General features: G+C 45.5%; 1 protein-coding gene across 1 annotated transcript in view; it reads right to left on the bottom strand.

Moving 5' to 3' along the window:
* fut8b (fucosyltransferase 8b (alpha (1,6) fucosyltransferase)) overlaps positions 1-8,026 on the bottom strand; it is a 117,925-nt gene extending 109,899 nt beyond the window's left edge. Inside the window, exon 1 of the mRNA XM_076037635.1 lies at positions 7,837-8,026. The gene's annotated coding sequence lies outside the window, so the exon portion shown is untranslated. The remainder of the gene's footprint in view (positions 1-7,836) is intronic.
* Between the last annotated feature and the right edge of the window lie 14,907 nt (positions 8,027-22,933).

Raw genomic sequence — 22,933 nt, 5'->3', positions numbered from 1 at the left:
GAACAGCGTCCGTGAAAACCGCTGCAACGGAGCGGGGAGCCTGTCACACACCCTCTCCACCCGAGTGTGGGAGATGCACCCATTCTGTCAGATGAGCTCATGCTCCTCACCCGTTCTCCAGTTCCTGCGCGGGCTGGCAAGGACACGGCTGTGGGTGGAATTTTTGGGGGCTATTGTCGCCGGGATCCTAATGGCCAGCATCTGCCTCTCTGGCAAACCTTTTCTTTATTCCTCGGGGCTGCGGGGCCGAGGGGGAGGGAAGGGTAGGGGCGAGGTGGGTGATCTATTTGCTCGCGCCTCGAGCTACGCAGCTGTCCCAATTACTACCTCTCCGCTCTTCTAATTTCCCCTCCACGCCCATCTGCCGCCGCCGACGAGTCAGTCCCATCCGTCCACGGACGCGGCAGCCGCACTTCCAGTTTTCCCGCGCTAAAAAAACAGCTTTATAAGAGGCCAGAGAATCCCGTTTCCAGTTCAACGCTGCAGGTTGCAAAGGGCCAGGGCACTGTTTTGTCAGACAGTGAGATCTTTTTTTTTTCTTTTTCTATTGCATCCCCAAATCCCTCCAGTCCTCCACGTCATCTCTGATCCAGGCCTGAGCTGTGGATTCAGAGGGGCTGACGAAGCTGTTTGATGGGCCATGGGTACTGAGCACCAGACGGATCTGGTAAGAAGGTGGGTGGCAGCGGAAACGCAGGGGATGTTTTTTGTCTCACCACGAATGTCTTGGCTACTTTTAAATGTGCCTCGAAATTTCGGGCCAAATCTTGAGTTCTGGAATTTTATTTTTATCTTTTATGTAATGCAATGTTGGAATCGCCATTCAGCCTCTTATTTTTCAAGGAAACTCCAAATTACACAAAACATCGGTTTTATGTTTAAACCAAACTATAATTAGCAGAACATAGTTTGGTTGGTCACTAGGCGGCAGTGCAGTGATATCTCTCTCAGTCGCTGATACGGAGGCTGAAGCTTCTTCCTCATTTCGCTCAGGAGGCTTGCAGACAGAAAACCAGTCGCTTGTTTGTCTTAACCAGCACCAACAGGTGGGAGCCATTTTCAAGTGCAATAAAATATATGTACCAATTATTAACTTTGTTCTGCGTTACTCCAATTTAGTTTTGAGATGCTAGCTAGACATATATTGGCTTTGTGACCATATTCAAAGCTATGTGACATTTCTTGAACTTTTCTTTTCTCTGAAAAGGCTCTAAAACTCCCAAAGTTTCTAAGGTTTAGAGATATTTCATAGAAAATTAAGCGGCAAAAAACGTCAGGTGCAAACTCTGTGAAGCTCACCCAGCATTCCACAGTAACACTACGGCGAAACACGAACGCTTTAAAAGATTTAAAGGGGACCTATGATGCTTTTCCACTTTTCGTCAAATAATGACGTTCATGCGTTTGGACGTGAGCCCTGCAAATTGTTGGGCATGGTTCTAAACGCTCTGTTCACGGAGATTTTTTCAACACTGGGCACGGAATTACGTAATTGTGTGCCGGATCTCCTTTCATGGCCAAGCTCAGGCACCCTCTCGGACTGGTTCCGCCCTCCCCCGCTCTGCCCCGGAAGTGATTCCGCAATGCGCTGCTCCAAGAAAATGTTTTTTTCGGTGTCAGGGAAATTAAAAAATATAAAATAAAAAAATACAGAGCGAAGCACCAAGGACCACAACCATCGGAGTGGAACAAACAGAGAAAATGTTGGAGGTTTGTTCAGCCTAATGCGGATGCGATGGAACACCGGTCTGCAGCCAGACCCCTCTCGTCCGGTCGGCAACGGGAGTGAGACAACGGGAGTGAGACGGGCTCGACTCGGCCGGTGGACGACGAGAGAATAGTCAGCCACGGCAATATTTGAAAACATGTATGATGACTGTGAGTGTACTGTGACCTCAAACAACATTAGTTTCAAGACTATCGTGTTGATGAACTGTTAGCCACCACCGCTAACTCCATGCTCTGCTTGTTATGTGTGTTGTGTTCGCTGGCAGCCAAACTGAAGAGGCAGCGATTTTGACTCGCAAGTTTCGCTCCTGAGAGCGATGTTCACGCTGCCAGCACGGTAACATGGATTGTATAGAGCTCTTCCTGCTTTGTGCTTGGTGTGGACTTAAGTTGTGCAGATATTCTTGTCTAATAATAAACGACTCTATGACTGAAGGGATCGTTTCAGCGTACATATTTTCTCTGCTCGGACAGTGTTTTGATACAAGTCAACAGTATGAACTCTTTAGCCACTAAACAGCGGCGAAAGAGTGAAGCCTTCACGACGGTAAGTGTTTAAATTGTGCCTGTTTCGTAAAGTTTGCAGTTTACTCTTCACTCCCGCACCGGCAAAATGAGGAAGTGAGGCTCAGCAGCGACAAAGAGTGTGACCCCGGGCGGGGGCGTGTACCGGCAAGGCTTGGGGTGGAGTGAAGTGAAACAGAGCCTTTTCGCGGGACGCAGTAAATACGCGGAAACAAGCCGCGAGATACGCAAATCTAAAAAGCTTTCAGCGCGGAAAATCGGCCGTTGCTGCTCTGGAGGGGCCAGATCAATATCAAATACAAAAGCCCGAAAATTTGTATAATAGGTCCCCTTTAAGTAAGTTAGGTTAAACAGAAGTCCAGAGTTGGACAAACATAATGAAAAAAGTGTGTTTTACTGTGGTAAGAAGATAAATATATATGACCAGAAGTTTATTTCTGTGGGAAATAAATGAAATATTGATTGAGAAAACTGAGAAAGAAAAACAATATAATATACAAATAAACATTTATGGAATGAAAATGGGACGCTTGTGTGTCTCAACCAGTTATTCTTGTTTCAATAGCTGATATCTATTCACAGGATTTCAAACTGAGACCTGTAACACAACATAGGCATCCGATAAGCCAAAGAGCAGCACGATTACATGAGCGTCGACACAAAACAAAGGCAACAAGAAGGGCCGTTGCGACGCTTCCGTCCGACCGCTCGGGATAAAAAGGCGAGACGGGGGGGAGGAAGGAATTAAACTCGCGAAGCGTCTGCGCGGCTCCAACGAGCCGAGGAGAAATCTTCGCCAGGCCCACTTTCCCACCTCGGGGCTGCGGCTGAAATAACTCTCCGAGATACAGCAGCGGCGGCAGCGGGGCGTGGGGGGGGGGGGGGGGGGGGGGGGCGCGTACGCGAGTGCGTCCGGGACGCACGCCTGCGCAAAAACACACTCTTTGATGTGAGTGCACCGCGGGGCTGCTGCAGCCTCCCTGCAGGGCCAAACAGAGCTGGAGCGGCACACAGCTCGAGGCGGCGGGGGCTGGGGGAGGGCAGGGAGGGGGAGGCCAGGTCAGGATCTCTGAAGTGCTTTGCACTCGTGCTGCATTCAAACGCAGCTTTTGCAAAGACTCCGAGCGGGGCGGCTGCTGGGCCGGGGTTTGTTATTTGGTCGTCGACCCGCTCCGCACACGGGTGCGATCCGATGCCACTGGAGCCACCGGGCAGAGCTTCTCGCTGCGCCTGTACAGCTCAGTTCCTATTTAGAAAGCCCCCATTTTTTTCCCGCCCTTCTCTTCAGAAAGTTGCCCCAGTTTAAAACAGCTGGACAGGCAAGTGAGACGTTGGGACAGGCAGGCGGCAGGACGGGCCTGCTGGGGCCTTTTGCTGCAGCTGCTGCTGCTGCTGCTGCTGCTGCTGGGGTGTAGGTACAAAATCTGTCCGGCCTACGGAATCTGTCCGGGGTCCGCCATGTCTGGCGATTTCAATGACGTGGCAAACTGTCATTGGCTGTTCGGGGGTTCGCGATTGTCGACAGCGTCGCATTCGGCAACTCTATTAGGACGAACTACAAACAAACGAATGAAGGAACGAACGATCGATCGATAGATAGAAAATGTTATATCTATGTATCTAAGCTCACATTCATTTTTCATTGCTGTCTGACCCAAAAGATCTTTTCCTAGCCATTTATTGCCCTCCCAAAATTTGCCATCTTACATCCATCTATCTATCTATCTATCTATCTATCTGTCTGTTCGACCGCAATGTAGTTTGTCCTAATAGTGTTGCCGTAAGACCCCGGACAGATTCCGTAGGCCGGACAGGTTGTGTACCTACAGGGGAACGCTATCAGTTCGGATCAGCGCCGGCCGTTCGGAGCTGCCGAGCTCCAGCCGACACGCAGGCTCTTCTCCATGGAAACCCATCCCACACTTGCCCCCGCGATTTGGCCCGTACCATCGCGAGACGTCCAGATAATAATGGGCCCCACCGCACGGCGACAGGAGCGGGAGAGAGAGAGAGCGAGAGAGACAGCGACAGGGAGATCTCTCCAGCCCAGATTTTGCCCTTTCTAACGCTGCGTTCAGGCAGATCACGAGACCAAGCGGAGATATTTTTCCCCGCATAGCGCACGGATGCTCAAACGCACCCGAGGTTGATAAGATTTTACGTGCGTGTAGGTGGGAGTGGGAGGGGGAATGAAGGGGACTTTTAACTGTATTTATGTTTTTTTTTCACATTTGTTTTTCTGCGTCTGGAAAGGTCCGGAGGGTGCCGGCAAACGGATAACAAACACGTAACGATGACATTTCTCTCTCTCAAAAAAATAAACCCCGCACCGAATGACAACTCCTCGTAAGCGAGTCGCACCGTTTCAGGAACTGACTCTTAAACATTATGAGTCACTACTGCGATGTGTGCGCGCCGCGTGCAACTTTACTTAATACTTTACGTATATATTTCAGTCCCCTACCCCCGCCAATCAAAGCGGGGACAACAAAGGCCGACGCTTCCCTTTGCCGACAACTGAACCGGGGGGGGGGGGGGGGAAATACCCTGCATGTGGATTTGTAACACAAAAAAATAAAAACCAAACAAACACTGCTTCTCCTTTCGGTGGCATTGTCACAGCAGTGCGCCAGAAGCACCGCCGAGTCTTTCATGGCGACTTCTCTTTAATGTTCCTGCCTTTTGTAGCGCAAAGCCCCCCCCCCCTCCCAAAAAAAATGAATAAAAATAAAACTGGGAACAGGCATTTAAAACGTGTTGCTTGTTTCCTCCGTGGCTTTATTTAGCCTTCTCAGTTCATTCATCTGAGGTTTTCAGTTGGGGGGGGGGGATTGAACACATCCAGGCCGACTGCATTCAAAAGGAGGACGCGTGTACGACGCGGTGCAGCCGGTATCAAACGTGGCACGCGTAGCATACAGTGCAGCGAAGATCTTTGATGCCGGAGTTTTAGGATGCCGTTTCATGGAAGCGCTGGCATTTGCCGAGCAGGTTGCAGAGCGGCGCTGCCAGCGTAACGGGAACGGCAAACAAGTCCACCCTGGAAATGCGCGGCCGGAAATGCAGAGCGAGGAGTCGCCACCCATTTTGGCTCGCAGCGCCGCGCCAGACCCGCCGGCCCGGGCCGCGCTAACACGCTTAATGAACTCATAAGTCAAAACCAAAGACAGACAGTGGCATGAGGCGCGCAGGGCGCCGGCACAAAGGGCAAGAGAGGGAGAGGGGGGGGATGAGGGAAGATGAGGGAAGTGAGAAAATAGCACGGCTAAAGTCAGCTGGTGGGTGCATTTCTTCAGAGAGCACCGCCTGATGTATAATAGATGTGGTGTCATGTCATGTGCTGGCCGAGCGACGCGGCAGACGATCCACTTTTGGTCCGAGGCGATCGAGCCAATGAGCAGGAACAGCACAACCTGGGAGGGAGCTCTCCTTTAAAAACTTCCAAAAAAAAAAAAAAAAACCTTCCAAGCAAAGTCGGCTACCACCGCTGTTTAATTTAAGCGTTTCATCAAAAATTGCACAGCACGGAGCAAACGGCTCCGTTGCAATTATTTGCACTTGGCTGATTTAAAAAATAAATAAATGAATAAATATAACTAGCAGCATGTGTATATCTTACATTGTTGTTTTTAAAATAATTGGGAAGCCGATACTTTAAAGTAGTCTGAAGTTAATCAAGCATCTATCTTAAAGTGCTTTTCTCATTACGGGACTCTAAAAAGAGCATGTCCACAGCTAGACTGCTGTCACTGCAGTACACATGGCTGTTTACTTATTCATGAATGGGTTAAGGCTATTAACTCAATCAATCTGCCTCCACTTCCCCCCCAGGCTGACTTTATTAGACATCATTAATGATGCATCCGTTTTCCATAGGTGTTGGCTTTCTCCTTAGTCATCAGCTTCAATTCAGAAGATCACACGGATCAAAACTTGGGGGCCACAATTGCGCCACTGCACAAAAACAATGAGCAGGATCGTTCCATTGGCAGATGCCGTCAAGGAGATGTGGGAGGAGAGCAGAGGGGGGAAAAAAATAAAATCTAGCGCACTTGGCAGAGATGAAATATGTCTCGTAATACCAGTTTGCAGACACGCACCAATGTGAAATCCTCCAGCCAGGGGGAGAAAACCTTACATCATCCGAATCAGGAATTAATTTCACAAAAAGAAAAAAAAAAAGAAGCAATAAGACGTTGCACTTATTTTCACCTCGGCGACACTGTCACATTAAATTCGCTCTTAAGGAGAGCCTTAATACACTTTGCCTCGACGAGCTCGCTTAGCCCCCCTTCGCCTTGGAGAGGATGACAATATTGCAGCCATTCGTCCAATGAGCTCAGGCCATTTGGGGCCACGCCACTATAAGGGGCATACGTCAACTAATGCCTGGTGGCCCTGTTGGGAATTGAACCTTCAGTCTTTACCAGCGCTGCCGCCAGACCCAATCAGACGAGCTACAGCGAGCACGGAGAGAGGGTTGGGGGGTGGGAGGAGAAGAAGAAGGGGGGAAAAAAACAGTCGAGCCGTCTGTGTAGGCGGCTACTGCCATCTATACTCCGGCCAGCTGCGTTAACCGTGATGTGTGGTCGGCGGGGATGGGGACCAGTGATCAACAGCGCCCGGTGTGATGGAAGATGCACTGGGGGGGTGGGGGGGAGTCGGTTTCATTCCCCTGTCACACCTCACGGGGCTTGGAGTGCACGTCACCGAAGAAAAAACAAAAAACAAAAGCACGTTTCGGCCGCGGCGATTATTTACAATTAGCGAAGCAAACGGCGGGAGCGACAGCGGTGCACTGAGGCTCAAAACCCGGGCAGCTGCTTCCGACTGCTCGCCATCAAAACACAATGACGTGGAGGAGGACGCTTAAGGGTACGCACAAGTGTCATTTGAAAGCGCGCGCGCGCACGCACGCACACACCCGCGGGCTCACGCACATCCATGTCAATGTGTCTTCATTCTGCACAAGACAAACGAGCAGCGCCGCTATGCCAACAACAAGAATCAGAGAAGAGACTCACGCACACAACTAGCTTGAAGGCTACACGCTCCTCATCTCGGCTGATGTCTGGTGTTTTTACACGGCTGTCACATAAAAAAAACAAAAAAAAGAAAGAAAGAAAGAAAAACATAACAACCGCTTCGTACACAAGGCTCAGCCCCGTGTTGTGTTGATTAAAAAAAAACCGCGGGGTCATGCTAACCACCACTGTCGTCACGCTGTTCCTATGTTAATTGTTTCAAACATGCCCACTTATCCAAACGCGATTTCAAAAAAAAAAAAAAAAAAAAAAAAAGCAACAATGAAGAAGGCGTCTGTCGCTTCGGGAGACTGCAACGTGATGCAAGACCGTCCGAAACGTCCGCCGAAGCACAGGGTAAACAGTCGCCGGGAAAGGGCGTTGATACAACAGAACCAGCAATTTCCTACCCGCCGTGACCGCTATTTGGTCACTGTAATCTCGGCGGCGTCGCAGTCAACAGGCCGGGATGTAGCGGGAGGAATCTGTGGACGCGAGCACCGACCGTCTTACGGCGCCGTTATGTTTCCGCCATGCGAGCGGGCTCACGGGCACATACCTTTGCATGCTACACCGGCTTCCAGCGGCATCCGACCCGGGCTTCAGGGGCTGGGACTGTCGCAGGGGCAGCCGAGAGGTACGTTGCTCCACAAAAAAGTGTGTAGAAAACCTGCGGCGGAAACAGGAACTGAATGCGGTGGGGTGTCTGAATACGGCAGTCGGGGCTGCTCTGTGCTGGATGGCCGGTGTCAATAGAGACCTGTGGGAGGGAAAGCCAGTATCCGGTCGCGTCTTTTTCAAAATAAGACGTAGAGCATGTTTAGTATTGTTAATTCCATTTGGTCGGTAAATAAGCAGGGGTGTATCAGAGTTCAAAACATAATTACCACTTCAGTTAAAAAGTAATTATAATAATATCAATAATAAAAAAACAATTTCACCGTTTGTATGAGGCTATCAATAGGCCAATCCTATACGACCCATCAATCCATAATTATACCTATTCAAATATATATATATTTTTTTTATTTGTTTTTGTTTTTTTTTACGAAATACGCTCGTGCATGTTATTATGTTTATGTTAAGATTAGCCCGACTTTGCTCTGTTATTCTCAGGTGCAATGTCATGACTTGTATACCTCGCCAATAGATGACATTTCCGTGAATTATTTTGAAGACACCGTGATACGACTTCCTAATGGTGTCGAGCTCTTGCTTGGTTCTCTTGACTGAGGCTGATGGAAACCTAATGAGACCGGGATGGACTGGAGGCTGTGGTACGCACACCAGTGTCACGGTGTTGTACTGCAAGTCGGGCTTGTTGACCAGCAGTGCCTTTTGCCACCGAGCGTTTGGACAGCAAAACCTACCAGCAGAGGCGACATTGTTGGTGCAGGGCAGATCATTTGTAACACTTATTTAGTGTTAGAAAGGCTACAACTAGTTTTGATTTAAAGGTAATGTTTAATTAGCAAAATCAAAGTGGTTAGCTTTTTAGTGGTAAAACTGAATTGCTCCTCTACCGGAACAGTCAGAGTTAAAATAATAATAATAATAGTAGTAATAATAATAATAATAATAATAATAATAATAATAATAATAATAATAATAATAATAATAATAAATAAATAAATAAATAAATAAATAAATAAAACTTCTCAACAGTTTAAGACCAGAATCAGTTACATTATGATGATGTTACAAAGATTATTTTCAATGTTTCGCTTTAACATATGCAAACTGCATCTACAACTCAGCTGTCGGCATTGTGGCAGATCTCTTGTAATTTCGGTCTAAAGGGCAAACATATTAAAGTTTGGGAATTAGTTTGCTACTGTACTGTAAATTACTCGAAAATCAGGCTTAGCAATCTTAATGTGTTGTAATTAGTAATTAGAGGCGGTGCAATCTTTTTTTTAATTATTATTCTTTTCAAGTTATACTGATCTTTCTGAGAGACCTTATGAAAGGTGAACACACACACACACACACACACACACACACACACACACACAATTATTGTCCAAAGGTCACCAGTATGTCAATGATTAGCATCCTATATTGGACGGAGCCCTCTGACAGATCATGACTTACAAAGCTATAAAGATGCCCCGTAAACAAGAAAGGAGCATTATCTCACTCAGCACTCCCGTTGTTGAAGGAAGCTTGCTTGTAATTTACAGTCCTGATTTGGATACAGCTCTGCACACCAGATATTATCATTTATTTAGAAGACATGCCCGTCAGAGGCACACATGTCAGTGCTTGTTTGCCAAAGCATGAGAAGCTGCCATTCATAATGGATGATATTTAGTCATCACTCAATGACCTCAGTTTTGTATGCTGCCTCCGAGCTGCAGGAAAGACAGCGGATGACAACGGATGTGCCTGTGTGCAAATACAGTAAAACATTGAACAGGTGTTCCGGCTTGCCTATGTACGCGCCTTTTACTGCTCACTTTAAGGATGCTTTCCGGCTCCCCATGCTCACTTGAGAAATGAGTTGCTGATTTAAATTCACAACACCCGAAGGCTTTTTATTTGTGTCAGCTCGGGGGAGAAAAAAAAAAATCTGCAGCGTGCCTTTAAGAGGTCTCACTCCAGTGGCAAGGAGCTGAATCACAAAAACAACGCCAACCTATTTTCCATGTGTGGCTATTTCCCATCTTTTCCATCTTAGCGGTGCCAGGGGGGCAAAGGCTGATGCAACAGTGCCATCATGCGGACAAAAAGACACAGTGCTCTGTCTCCACGAGACGCAAGACTCACGCCGTCTTATATGATCTTAATTAGATTTATTTATTTATTTTTCAAATAAAGAGGAAATACGACTTACAAAGCCTAATTTCAATTTAATAAGATTTTTTTTTTTTAACTGGGTGACCTACATGTGTCAGTGGGGCACATAATGCATGTGTACAAAAGCACCAACTGCACACGCACTGATGCAGATAAACACCTGCTCCTGCAAGGTCCATATGCGCCCCAGCATCAAATAAACACACACACACACACACACACACACACACAGGCGCACGCATGCACGCACACATACGCACACATACGCACAGGCGCGGTTTTGCCGGTCAGCTGCGATAGGCTTCAGCTGTGCTGTACCCCAGCAGAGGCGAGTCAATCACTTTTGACCTTTCCGTCTCTGCTGACCTTTTCAGATTGAGATGCTGTGGAAGCGTTTTCAAAGGGGGAACATGTGAACCGCATTCGCCGAAAAGGACGACAGAGGGGAAAAGGACCGAGCGAGGACATGAAGTGCCGAATGCTGCGGAACGTATGCAAATCTAGTCTGGTAATCATACTTAATTGTTCTGTTCGAAGGGCGAAAAAAAAGGAGGTCAGGCATGAATGCACAGTGTCACTTTTCGCAACACAGTATGCATCTCAATCATCCTTCAAAAATGAATGGAACACAGCAATGGAGTGTAATTACATCGGTAATTGTAATACATCGATGTGGCAGCCACTGCAACGTGCACCTTGCTTTGTCGCATTTCAGTGGGAAAATGTATCAGTGTGAGGTCTTACACCGAGAAAACAGCTACGTTACCCACTTAAATTCTAGCCAGGAGCTTTGTGGTTGAAGAAGGATTGCATAACATCAGCATTCAAGGGAGCTGCCGAAAAACCTTCAAGGTCGGACAACTCTTTAAAACAAAATGGTTCTCAGAATGAGGGATTAAGTCTAGAATTTAATTGCCTTGAATTGAAGCATTAAGTGCAGTCAAAAAAAATTTGAAGTGGTGATTATTGTTTAGGAATTCTTAAAAATTAAGAACACAGAACCACTTCTGATGGAGGTGAAGAAGCAAAGAAGAACGATTACTGACTCATTTTTGTTTACTCAATGACAAAAAAAAAAATGAAATAAATTTTGAAATAGATCAGGTGGTGTAAATGTCAAGTCGACCATTCAGAGCAATATAAAGTAAACCAAACATCTAAAAACAGTGGACAATTGGACGCAGACGTCAAGTAACAAAAATAAGTATAATACAAAAAAAAATCCATGCAAACTGTATGACAGTTCGATCAAAAATATCTTATCAATGTCATTAATATCCAATAAAAAAAAATACCAAATGACCAGTTCACAGTTCCTTATGGCGTCCCTCCGCTAATTCAAATTATAAGTGAAAAATATTGCTGTTTAATGTTTTAAGTAATTATCCTTTTCTCATGTGGATGCTACATTTGCAGTATACCTATAGGTTTAACAGCAATCGGTCAAATGTGATGCAGTGTGTACATAAACTGTAGTTCAATTTCTTTAGACCCTACCATCTCCACTGGTGATAAAGTTGCACCCGGCAAAATAAAGGAACACATCTGGCTATGCAGAGCACAAATTAACTCCCCAAAATAGAAAACCCTGCACACTGTGGACGGCCCTTGGGGTGAAATGATGTCTTTGGAATACAAGCAAGATGGAAGCCAAAGCCGATTAGTGGAATGGTTGCGTCCTTTAAATTGTTTTATTCAGCGCATGTCTCACTCCAACTACTCCTGAAATCTATCACCCTTGGTTGCAGACAACTGGACTGGTGTTGGAGTCAACAAATTCCTTTGTCAGTGTACGTACAGGCCCAAGTGGGGTGAGGATGGAAACGGAGAGATGAGGTAGAACATCAGGCGACAACACCAGGAGTTGGTAGGAAGCGTCTAGACAGGGCTGGAATATCTCAAAAGGAGAGTCACAGACCTACAGTCCGGGGCAAGGAGCTTTTTGTGCTCAAAGTCACCACAAGAGGGCATGTTCCGTCTGCCTGAACGCTCATGGAGCTGATGTTCCTGATGTTTCTTTGTTTGTTTAAATTAGCCTCTGTATATATTTTATTCTTCTTCATGATTTGCGTGTATACGCTCTACTCCACTGCACAGTTGTTTGCTCTCAACACTGATGTGCCGGTCCCCCCCCCAACGTTCTGTGTACCCCAAGGAGATGTCCAAAATAAAATGAACTGCCTCAAAGCAAGAAAGGCTCAGTTCTTTGTGTGCGGAGGGTGGATTTTCCCCCTGTTCTTTTTAGGAACTCCATCTTTCAGGAACAGTAACCCTCAGAGGTGGCAAAAGTATTCAAATTCCATACAGAAATAAAAGTACAGATACTTGTGTAAAAACAATAATCTTTGCTTGTTTTTTTGTTAAAGGGCACCTATGACGCTTTTCCACTTTTCTGAGCTCTAAATACTGTTACAATGTTGAAGCCTAGTATCAAACGATGCGAAATCGTCAGATAATGAGGTTCGTGCGTTTGGATGTGAGCCTGCAAGTTGTTGGGCATGGTTCTGAACGCTCTGTTCACGGAGTTTTTTTTTAATTTACACTGGGAACGCACTGACGTGAATGCACTCCGGATCTCCTTTCATGGCCAAGCTCAGGCATTGTCTCGGACTGAAGAGGCAGCGATTTTGACTCGCAAGTTTCACTCCTTATAGCGATGTTCACGCTGCCAGCATGGTAACGTGGGTTGTATAGAGCTCTTCCTGCTTTGTGCTTGGTATGGACTTAAGTTGTGCAGATATTCTTGTCTAATAATAAACAAATAATAAATGTTAGCCTGTACGACGTACATCCATCCATCCCTTTTCAATATCCGCTTATTCCTGAGCTCAGGATCACGGAGGCAAGGCTGTTTCTAGCTTCGTGGGAACCTTAGGCAAGATGTTGTTTGGGGGCCTCTAGTTTGTCAAACTGTAATGAAGAGATTCCCATCCCTTTAGATCAGGGGTGCTCACACCTTTTTCAACATGCGAGCTACTTTTAAAATGACCAATTCAAAAAGATCCACCTACTATAAAATACGAAAACATATTAATTCAGAAATCGAGCGAAGCGTTAGTTCTGACAGGGTATGACGTCACCTTATTAGTATTCCAGCTGCCTGACCCTAATTAGCTGTAGGCTTACATCACTTCCCTCAGCTCCTATTGGTCAGCCTCTTTAGAAGCGCCCTTTTAAAAGCCACGCCAACTGATCATCTTCCTCAGCTTCTTCACCGACGATCGAACAAGTTGCCTAGTAAGTTCGACGATTATCTTTGCGGTTTTTCCTCACCTGAGCTGCCTCTCGCCTCTCGCCTCGATGGCTTCATACTATGCCGAGGATCAGGAGCAGCTCGTTTGCGCTCCAGAGTTCGCCACAAAGCTCCGAATTCGAGGCTATCATCTGCGATGAAGGCGCTCCTTCTCTTCGCCGAAGCTTGCGGCTCATACGGAAAAGATCTCCGGTCCCTTCCATCAGCGAATGGCAATACCGAAGATCCTGGAGTCTCGATTTGCCAACGGCGTCGCCGCTCCAGTCGGCGCTTCCCGCGAAAAGTGTCGCTCTTTTCCTGAGCCGCTCCGGCATTCCGCATCCTCCTAGCGATCGTCCTCCCTCCGTCGCTCGAAAGGCATCATCGAAGCAAAAAAACAAAACAAAACAACAACAACAACAAAACAAAACACCTGTTGCTCCGTTTCGGGATCCAGCGTTGCTCAGATCTCCAAGAGGACGAGAGCCCCCGATCTGGCGTCCAGCTCCGCAGTCCCGAACGACTCTTATCATTGCCGCACTGTCGTCCTTTCAACTTTCCCTCTCGAGCATGGATTCAAGGATCCAGTCTCTAGAAGCTTCAGCCGCGGGACTTACACGCGGGTCAGCGGAGGAAACTTCCAACCCACCGCAGGTCCACATTCGCGAGCCGATGACGTCCTGATCCCGCGCAGAACCTTGGGAAGTGCAGTTCCGTTCTCTACCGGCGTTCCCCTCTACCCTCCTGCTGCCGCATCTCATACAACCTCACGAGCCTAATCCTCGCAGGTAACAACGTCAACCTTGCTGTGCTTGGATTTTAGTGACAAACGCATCGTTGAATGTGGAGATATGTCGGTGTTATTAAAGGGCAGCGATCCCAGGCTGTCCAAGACTCTGACTTTGGCAGAAGTCATTGTGGCCTTCGCCGATCTCGCTATGACCCACGGCGGGAACCTTGTTCTACGAATACCATAGTCATTCTCAGCTAAATCTGCTATGTTTATCCAAGAGATTTAACCAAAGGCTGGTCTGGTCCGTGGTCGATTTGGGCTCTGTAGCCGGCACTGCACTGGCCGTCAAGCACTTCCTGCTCTATTGCGCTTCCTTTGCACATTCCTCTATCTTGCCCCAAATCAGTGGCTGTGTTCATCCTCCGAAATACTCGAAACGGAAACGAGCTAACACCTTTTTCTACTATGCTTCAATTTTAACGAAACGTGTGCAGATCTGTGGAGTGTAAATATATTCATGCTTGCAGCTTTTGCGGGGACAGACACCCCAAATCCGTGTGCCCGAGACGAACACGCCTCGGACGGCAAAAAATAAATACATTTAAAAAAATTTAATAAACAAATAAATAAATAATAAAATAAAGCCTTCTACCCCTGTCAACGCGCCAGATTGGGAAAGGCTTTGAGAGATCATCCAACCGCTGCTTTGTCAATTACTTGATAACTGGACTAATTCATGGTTTTTGCTGGTCTGTCTTTGCTTCCTAAATACATCTTTCAACTGTTGTAAAAAAAAAAAAAAGAAAAAAAAGAAAACAAACATGGATACAAGATGACAGCTAAATGGGTGTAAAGTGGGTACATTTCTGAGTTTCAGAAGATGTTTCAAAACCGGATCCCAGACAGAGAAGCATTTTTCCTTGGATCCTCTGAGAGTGTATTTTTATTTTATTTTATTTATTTATTTATTTATTTATTTATTTATTTATTTAATTAATTTTATTTTATTTTTTCTAATTGGATGGATCGTGTCAAGTCACTAAACCACAAGAAACTTTAGGGGATTTCTAGATTTCCAATGTAATAATATTCTATGTGCAAGCAGTGTCGTTAAAGCAATTATGTTTTTGTAATTTTTCCTTATTGTTGAATATTGTCTATCTGTGATACCAAATATGGCCATAGTTGCGTTGGGTTGAAGATCAATGTGTAAAGCTTCTGAAAGCGTTTCAAAGATAATAGACCAGAAATTTGCTAGGGCTGGGCATGACCAAACATATGTTAGATCAGCAGGAGCGTTTCGACACCTATCATTTTGCATCTGTGTTGGGATATATTTTAGCCAATCTTACTTTGGAATAGTGGACGCGATGTAAAATCTTAAATCGTATGTTTAATTTAGCACTGAGCTGCTGCTGTTAACTCATAGAAGAGCACTCTCCCAAGTTTCCTCCTCCAAGTCTTCCCCCATCTCAGTACTGCTATTTCTAAAAAGTACTTCCTTTCCCTCCTAGGTCATTTAAATCTCTGCTATGCGCGTCATCCCTCAGGGCCGCTCGTTCATATCAAGACTTTAAGATCTCTCAAAAACCATAGATAATCTCGCAGACATGTTTTCTTGGATGAAGGGGATGTAGATCGGAGTTTGAGTTTCGGTCCTTTCTCTTGGGGAAATGGAACGGTATTTCTTTTTTAACAATGAGTTCCTGTATCTTCCTTGGAGATCAGGTTGTTGCGGACGCAGCTCCCTCAGTCGGTATTCGACGTCTCACTTGGGTTCAGTCCTGGGTATCTTCATTGTCCAAGCAGCACATATTCCGGGCTTGGAAAATAAAATGGCAGATGCTCTGTCCCGGTTCAATTGCAGGAGTTCTGCAAAATGTGTCCGGACGCAGCCCTTTCAGCCTTCTGTGCCCACCTTTCAACCACATGGTGTTGGATTAGAATGAAATGAAATCGGCCATATGCGACTTGGACCTCACATTAATAGCGCATGACTCCGCGTGGTCTTACTTTACTTTGTTTTGTTCCACCCTTTCTATAGCCAGCTTCCCAGTTAATATTCCCACCATTTGTGCTTTATGGTTCACTGTTTTGAGTCCCGAAAGATGCAGCCCTCCTCTATCAAAGGCCTCCTCGCGGGAATTCAATTCCACCTGCGCTGCGCAGACACCTTGGTCAACAGCGTACTGGGAAATCCATCGATTCAACTCTGTTACGTGGATTAAAAAGAGAGAAAACCTCAAGGCAAAGACGTTCATCTCCCCTTCACCATTCCTCTCCTGCACAAGTTAATCACATATTTAAGGAAAGGGTGCTTGTACGGATTTAGATTTCTTATACAGACTTAGGGTGAATTCCAATTCCTCCCTCAACCCTCAATCTCAACCCTCAATCTCAAAAATGCGCGCTCCCGCGAGGTGCAAGTGCTGTCCGGATTCTAAGAACGTGAAGTTGAGGGATGAGTTTAAGGGCTGTATCGCCCTCAATATTGAGATTCTCCAGCACCACCCTTGGCAGTAAGGCAGAAGGCATTGCGTATTTTCGCTAAGACCTCTTCGAAAAAGATTGCGATGTAAAAGCGAGCTACAAATGGAAGTATTTTCTTAGTTAATAAAGATATAAATATTACAAAACCATTGTATTGTCTTAGTTTAAGACTTTTTTATGGATTATTGACATCGTTGTTGCGTAACATTTTTTTTCTTTACTTTACGAGGTTTGTCAACCGGACCGGCGGTCCCAGCTTCACGTTACTTGTATACCTCGTTATGAAGCGAAGGACGACTTCTTCCTTTTTCGGCGTCTTTTTCTTTTTCTCCTTCTTCGTCGTTGTCATCTTCTTGACAGACTGGACGTTGCTTTGGCGTAAGGCCGCCCCCCACAGTCTGAAGACGTAATTGCACTTAAGGGGTGTCCCATTTCTAAGCCCTTACACTTATTTTTGAGGGCCAAAGATTGAGGGTTAAGGGCGAGGGTTGAGATTGAGGAGTTAAGGGAGGAATTGGAATTGGCCCTTACTTTGGAAACCGTCTTTCTCACTGCATTTTAATTTTAATTTATTTTCTATTTTTTTATTTTTTATTTTATTTATTTATTTTTTAAGAGGCAGGGAATTCACCACTCTCACGAGATGTTTCGACCCAGCACGGGATCTTTCCATGTCCGATTCACTCTTTATGATCATCATTTTTGTATATTTCTCAAACATTCTAAGTCTGACAGGGCCAGGAGAGGACAAACATTCCGATTGCGCAATAAGAAATAAATAAAATAAAAACACTAATTCTGCCTTTTGTCCTTTCCTACCCATGAGCTGTTACTTAAGAAGCAGACCACAAGCCAATCCGAAAGAGCCACTTTTTGCCATGGAGGGTGGGGAACCCATGACAAGAGCTTGGTTCACTTCTCGCCTTTGCCTCCTTGCCAATTCTGCGGACCTTCGCCTGAACGATACACGGCTCACTCCTTTCGGATTGGAGCGGCAACAACGGCAGCTTTTAAAGTTCCCGTATCAACGCTCAAGCTATGGAAAGGTGGTATCCAACTGCATACAAACTATATCTGTGTCCCGAAGCTCAAGCCATTCTCGACGCCCAATGCATTCTCGCCCACTAAACGCTACTTCAACCCTGCGACGTATTAAACTAAATCTATTAGGATATTGCTATATTATATTCCACTATGACTGTATTCTTTCACCAAACCGGGCGTACCGCTCCAGCTTTAACTGTCTTACTTTACTTATAGCTTATTTAGTTGCTCGCTGTCGTCAAGGGCCTGATTTTGCTGGTACAGCTGGTTGGGGGGTTCGTGGTAGCTGCCGCTGGGCTCCCTGCATCGCCTTTCACGATGGCTCGTGAAGGGCAGGAAGAACCTTATCATTTTAGTGCTTTTAAAAGTTGTCATATTGTCCCAATAGGTATTTCTGATCACTCTTTGGTTCACTGTTTTCATTCAGGATGTAAAAACATCCAGTGCTATTGGCATTTTAATACGGCACTTTTAGCCAATCGGTTGTTTAGAGAGGCCTTTAAGTTTGTGTGGCTCTCACACAGGGAAAAAAAGTCCTCGTTCACATCATTGTCGAGGTGGTGGGATTTTGGCAAAACGGTTGTACAGCAATATAATCGCAACGTCACTAAGTACATTACCAGATCCCTTAAGGACCTGGAGACTGAGGTACAGAACCTACTGGACTGTACAGGAGATCAAGGGCAGGTTAAAGCCCTTAAGAGTAAAAAAGCTGCTTTAGCTAACCTGTTGGGCATCACTGCACAAGGCGCACTGGTTCGCTCCCGTTTCATGGACGCCACCATGATGGATGCCCCATCGAAGTTCTTCTTTGGCCTGGAGAGAAGGAACGGCCAGAGGAAGACTATCCAGTGTCTGCGCTCAGGTGATGGGTCATCGCTGATGGAGATCACTGAGATTCGGAGGTACGCCACACAGTTTTATATGAACCTTTTTAAATCTGAGTGGATGGAGGTTTCAGGACTGGAATCTGCCTTTTTGTCTGACTTACCTCAGATTGGAGCATCAGCTGTTGATCCACTGTCTGCAGAACTCACTCCGGAGGAGCTTCATGTGGCCCTCATGAGCCTGGCCAATGGCAGGGCTCCTCGTATTGACGGAATCCCATGGGATTTTTATAAGACTTTTTGGATATTGGTGGGTGAGGACATGTTGGAGGTTTTCAAAGAGAGCTTCAGGGGTGGAATTTTACCCCAGAGCTGCAGGAGGGCAATTATCACCTTGCTTCCAAAGAACGGAGACCTCCAGGACTTGAAAAACTGGAGGCCAGTTTCTTTGCTCTGCAGGGATTATAAAGTCCTTCCAAAGGCTCTTGCCCTGAGACTCAAAGAGGTCATGGCTGAGATTGTTCACCCTGACCAGACTTACTGTGTGCCTGGCAGGTTAATAAGTGATAATATCACTTTGATTCGGCATGTTTTGGACATCTCCGGCTCTTTGGACATAGCGACTGGTCTTATTTCCATAGCTCAGGAAAAGGCTTTTGACCGGGTTGAACACCAATATATGTGGAAGACGCTTGCAGCTTTCGGTTTCAGCCCAGGCTTTATTGCCTGGATCCAGGTTTTGTACCGTGACGTTGTGAGTATACTGAAAATCAACGGTGGTCTGGCTGTGCCTTTTGTTGTACAGAGGGGTGTGCGTGAGGGTTGCTCACTTTCTGGCATGTTATACTCTTTAGCCACTGAGCCCCTGCTGCACAAGTTAAGGAAAGAACTGTCAGGTGTTTGTTTTCCTGATTGCCCCACACCCATAAAACTGTCAGCCTATGCTGATGATTTAATGATTGTTTTAAACACTTGGGAGGACATTAGGATTTTAGAAAATAACATGGACCTTTTCAACAAACTGTCTTCATCAAAAGTCAACTGGAACAAGAGTGAAGCCTTTGCTACCAGTAGAGGCTCTCTTACCGAGCTGGTTTTACCATGGGGGCTGATGTGGATCACAGGTAGGCTGAAGTATTTTGGGGTGTTTTTAAGTGATTATGTTAAAAAGAAAAACTGGGATGGTGTCCTGGAATCAATTCAGGGAAGACTGAAGAAGTGGAAATGGTTGTTACCCTCCATGTCTTTTAGGGGAAGGACCCTCATTATTAATAATCGGGTGTCCTCCTCTTTATGGCACAGACTGGCAGTGGTGGACCCTCCCTCTGGTCTGCTGTCACGGATCCAAGCTCAACTGGTCAATTTTTTTGGGGGGGGATTGTCTCCACTGGCTCCCCAAAAAAAAAAAAAAAAAAAAAAGGGGGGGGGGGGCAGGGTTGGTGCACCTGGCCAGTAGGGCTGCAGCTTTTCACCTGCAATTCGTTCAGAGGCTGCTGTACGGACCACAAGACCTGGTGTGGAAGCCTTTTGCTCGGCTGGTTTTGCACAGTGTTGGAGGTCTTGGTCTACAGGAGTCAGTGTTTTTATTGGATTTTAACTCTGTAACAGTTTCCTCAATTCCCTTGTTTTGCCATGGACATCAAAGTGTGTGGAAGTTGCTAAGGAGACAGAAGATTCTGCTCAAGTCCCTGTACTGGATGTTGCAGGAACCTCTAGGCCATGGAGGCCTTTTCAGCGCCCCCTCCTGGGCAGGAGGACTGTTTCTGAGGCCTTTCAAGGGAGCTGGAATTAATTCTCTTGGTTCCTTATTGGAGTATGCAGATCCCCACCCTCAGGACATGGCAAGACTGGCAGATGCTCTGGGTTGGAGGTCGCAAAGGTTCACCTGCCGACTGCTGGACCACTGGAGAGGCTGCCTGACGGGGGAAGAGCGTCATCTGTTGGGGGATTACAGCCGGGGCCTGATCGCCCCAAAAACCGGATGATGATTTTCCCTCCTTCGTCATCTATTCCAGTCCAGAACAACAGAGTGGGCGGAGCCTGAAGGACACAACGGGAAGAGATCTCTCGGTTCTGATGGTGGAGGTGCTAAACAGACAAAAGCTGCAGAATCACCGTCCACTGCCCTGGAGTCACCTGGCTGAGGGGGAGGAGGTCCGGCCTGAATAGAGGAGCCTCTACAAACATCCACTGTCCAAGAGGGTGGCCGACCTTCAGTGGAGGCTCCTGCATGGGATTTTAGCCGTGAACGCTTTTATTTCTGTCTTAAACACTGCTGTCTCAAACACGTGTCCTTTCTGTGGTGCAGTAGAAGCTGTGCACTGTTTTACTGAGTGCTCTCATCTGCTGCCTCTTTCTTACCCTGTTAGACACCTTGTTCAGGAAAGTGGGAGAGTTTTTCTCTCAAGGTTTTCATTTTCGGTTTTAAATATAGAAAATCTCAGAAAGAAAAGTGTCACTTGTTGAACTTTATTCTTGGCCAGTCAAAGATGGCGGTGTATATCAGTCGAAAGAAAAAGGTGGAGGACAGTGTGGACGCTGACATTGTGCTGCTTTGTTGCAGGGCGATCAAGGCCCGAATACTTATTGACTTTCATTATTATAGAAAATTAGAGGATCTAGAGCCTTTTTTAATGACTTGGACTCTTGATGGTGTGCTGTGCTCAGTTCAGGAGAACAACCTAGTGTTCTCTGATCAGCTGGTGTGAATTATTATTTATTTATGTATTTATGTATTTATTATTATTGTTATTGTTGTTATTATTATTGTTATTAATAATAATTAAATTCTTCTTATTTTTAATGATGAATAATGTTCTGAAATGCAATTTGTCTAATCTCAAACTGTTATAATAAAGAAGTGTTGAAAAATCAAACTGAAACATAATTTTCTATTTAGTAAATGGTAAATTTAGATTTTGTTGTAGTTCCCCGATTCGTCCGTCAGGTTAGCTGGTAGAGCTGTTTTTTTTGTTTTGTTTTTTGTTTGGCAGCTAACTGTGAGCAAGGCCATTGCTATATGTATATTCTTACACATAAATAAGAACTGTTTAATAGGTAAAAAACAAAAAACAAATTACTTTTATTGTAGTATAAGTATACACTTTGATCTATATATTTACGGGCAGAATATTAAGCTTCTAACAATGTACACTGGACCATTAAGTCACTCAATTTCTTGTCCTTGGTAACGTATAGCTAGCTAGCTGCAAAGAAGAGAGTAGACAACACAACAAAAGGATGGTCTAAAAAATTTAAATGACAGATATTTGTATGTTTCTGCTGTTGCTATGTGTTTCTAAATTGTTACTGAATTTCCTTTCATTTCCATTCATATATCATGTCCATTTATAGCAATTCAGAGGACGAACAGACCAGAAAAGGGCGGCACGTCTCATAAAATGTTATTATAGTTTTGACATTGAAGAGGAAGCTGGGGATTTGATGTGTCAGCACTCATAGTTAATTGATTGATATGGATCAATAACAAAAGATGGACAAAGAAAAAAAAAGAAGCTGGTCCTGAATGTAGAAAAAGAGAGGGAAAATGAGGTGGCATGCCAAGGCTGGCAAGGGATGCAGTTAAACAAAAGGGCAGGAAAAGGCGACTGGTTGGATGATTGACAGATGTGCCGTCTGTACTTGGAGGCTTGCAATTATTCATGTTAACAGGCTAGCCAGCACATGTTAACACTGGGAATGTAGTGGCCAAATGGGGGTTTGAGGCTAGTTTTGAAGATACAAAGCCAACGTTGCTGAGCTTTAAACTGGAGAATATAAGATAGTCTAAATTTTATTAAGGATTAAATAACCTTATTATTAAAGGGGGGCACTACAATCCTTGCTGCATACCCCCCCCCCCCCCCAACACTGGGTCGCTGCTCCCCTATGCAGCTGTGTGCGTAAGAAAACACAATGGATTTCTATTGATATCGGTATCCCCCTACTGATAAAGTGATTGTGAAACAATGGACTAATATTTTTATGGCAAATGTTTGTTTACCAACAATACTTGCATGCTAGTTGCATGCACACATGCGGCTAGTACTGTTTGTTCTGTAAGAGTGACGCACTTACATAATGTACGATTTGGAATGCAGAACATGACATGAAGTTGGCCGACACACATTGTGGCTTTACCTCACGTGGAAGAATGGTTAGCATCAGGCACAAGTTGGAAGGAGTTCTTGGAGACAACACTACTCACTGCAGATGACATCTAGTAAAAAGTAGCGTGCGGTGCCTGTCATCCATCCGTCCATCCATCCATTTTAAATCAAAAAAATGTTGCATGTGTAAACAGTCTTGCTGACGCGCCATGTGGAACATCTCAAAAAAAGACTCCATCAGAAATATTTGGAATATGGGAAAGAAAATCAAATAAATTAACAAAAGGTAATTGGGTAAACCGCTCTCTCAGAGGAGATCAATAGGATATTTTTCTGCCAGTTGAGCCAATTAGTGGCAACTCCAGGCCTCTGATTAGCGGCGAGCTGTGAGTGCACGGCAGCCCCATGCAACACTCGCCAAA

This window comes from Nelusetta ayraudi, unplaced genomic scaffold, assembly GCF_046127955.1.
Source record: "Nelusetta ayraudi isolate G7.1 ecotype Tasmania unplaced genomic scaffold, CSIRO-AGI_Nayr_v1 ptg000052l, whole genome shotgun sequence".
In the NCBI taxonomy this organism is placed as follows: Eukaryota; Metazoa; Chordata; class Actinopteri; order Tetraodontiformes; family Monacanthidae; genus Nelusetta; species Nelusetta ayraudi.
The sequence above is the reverse complement of the archived record's forward strand: the minus strand, read 5'-3'. Positions and strand labels throughout refer to the sequence as shown.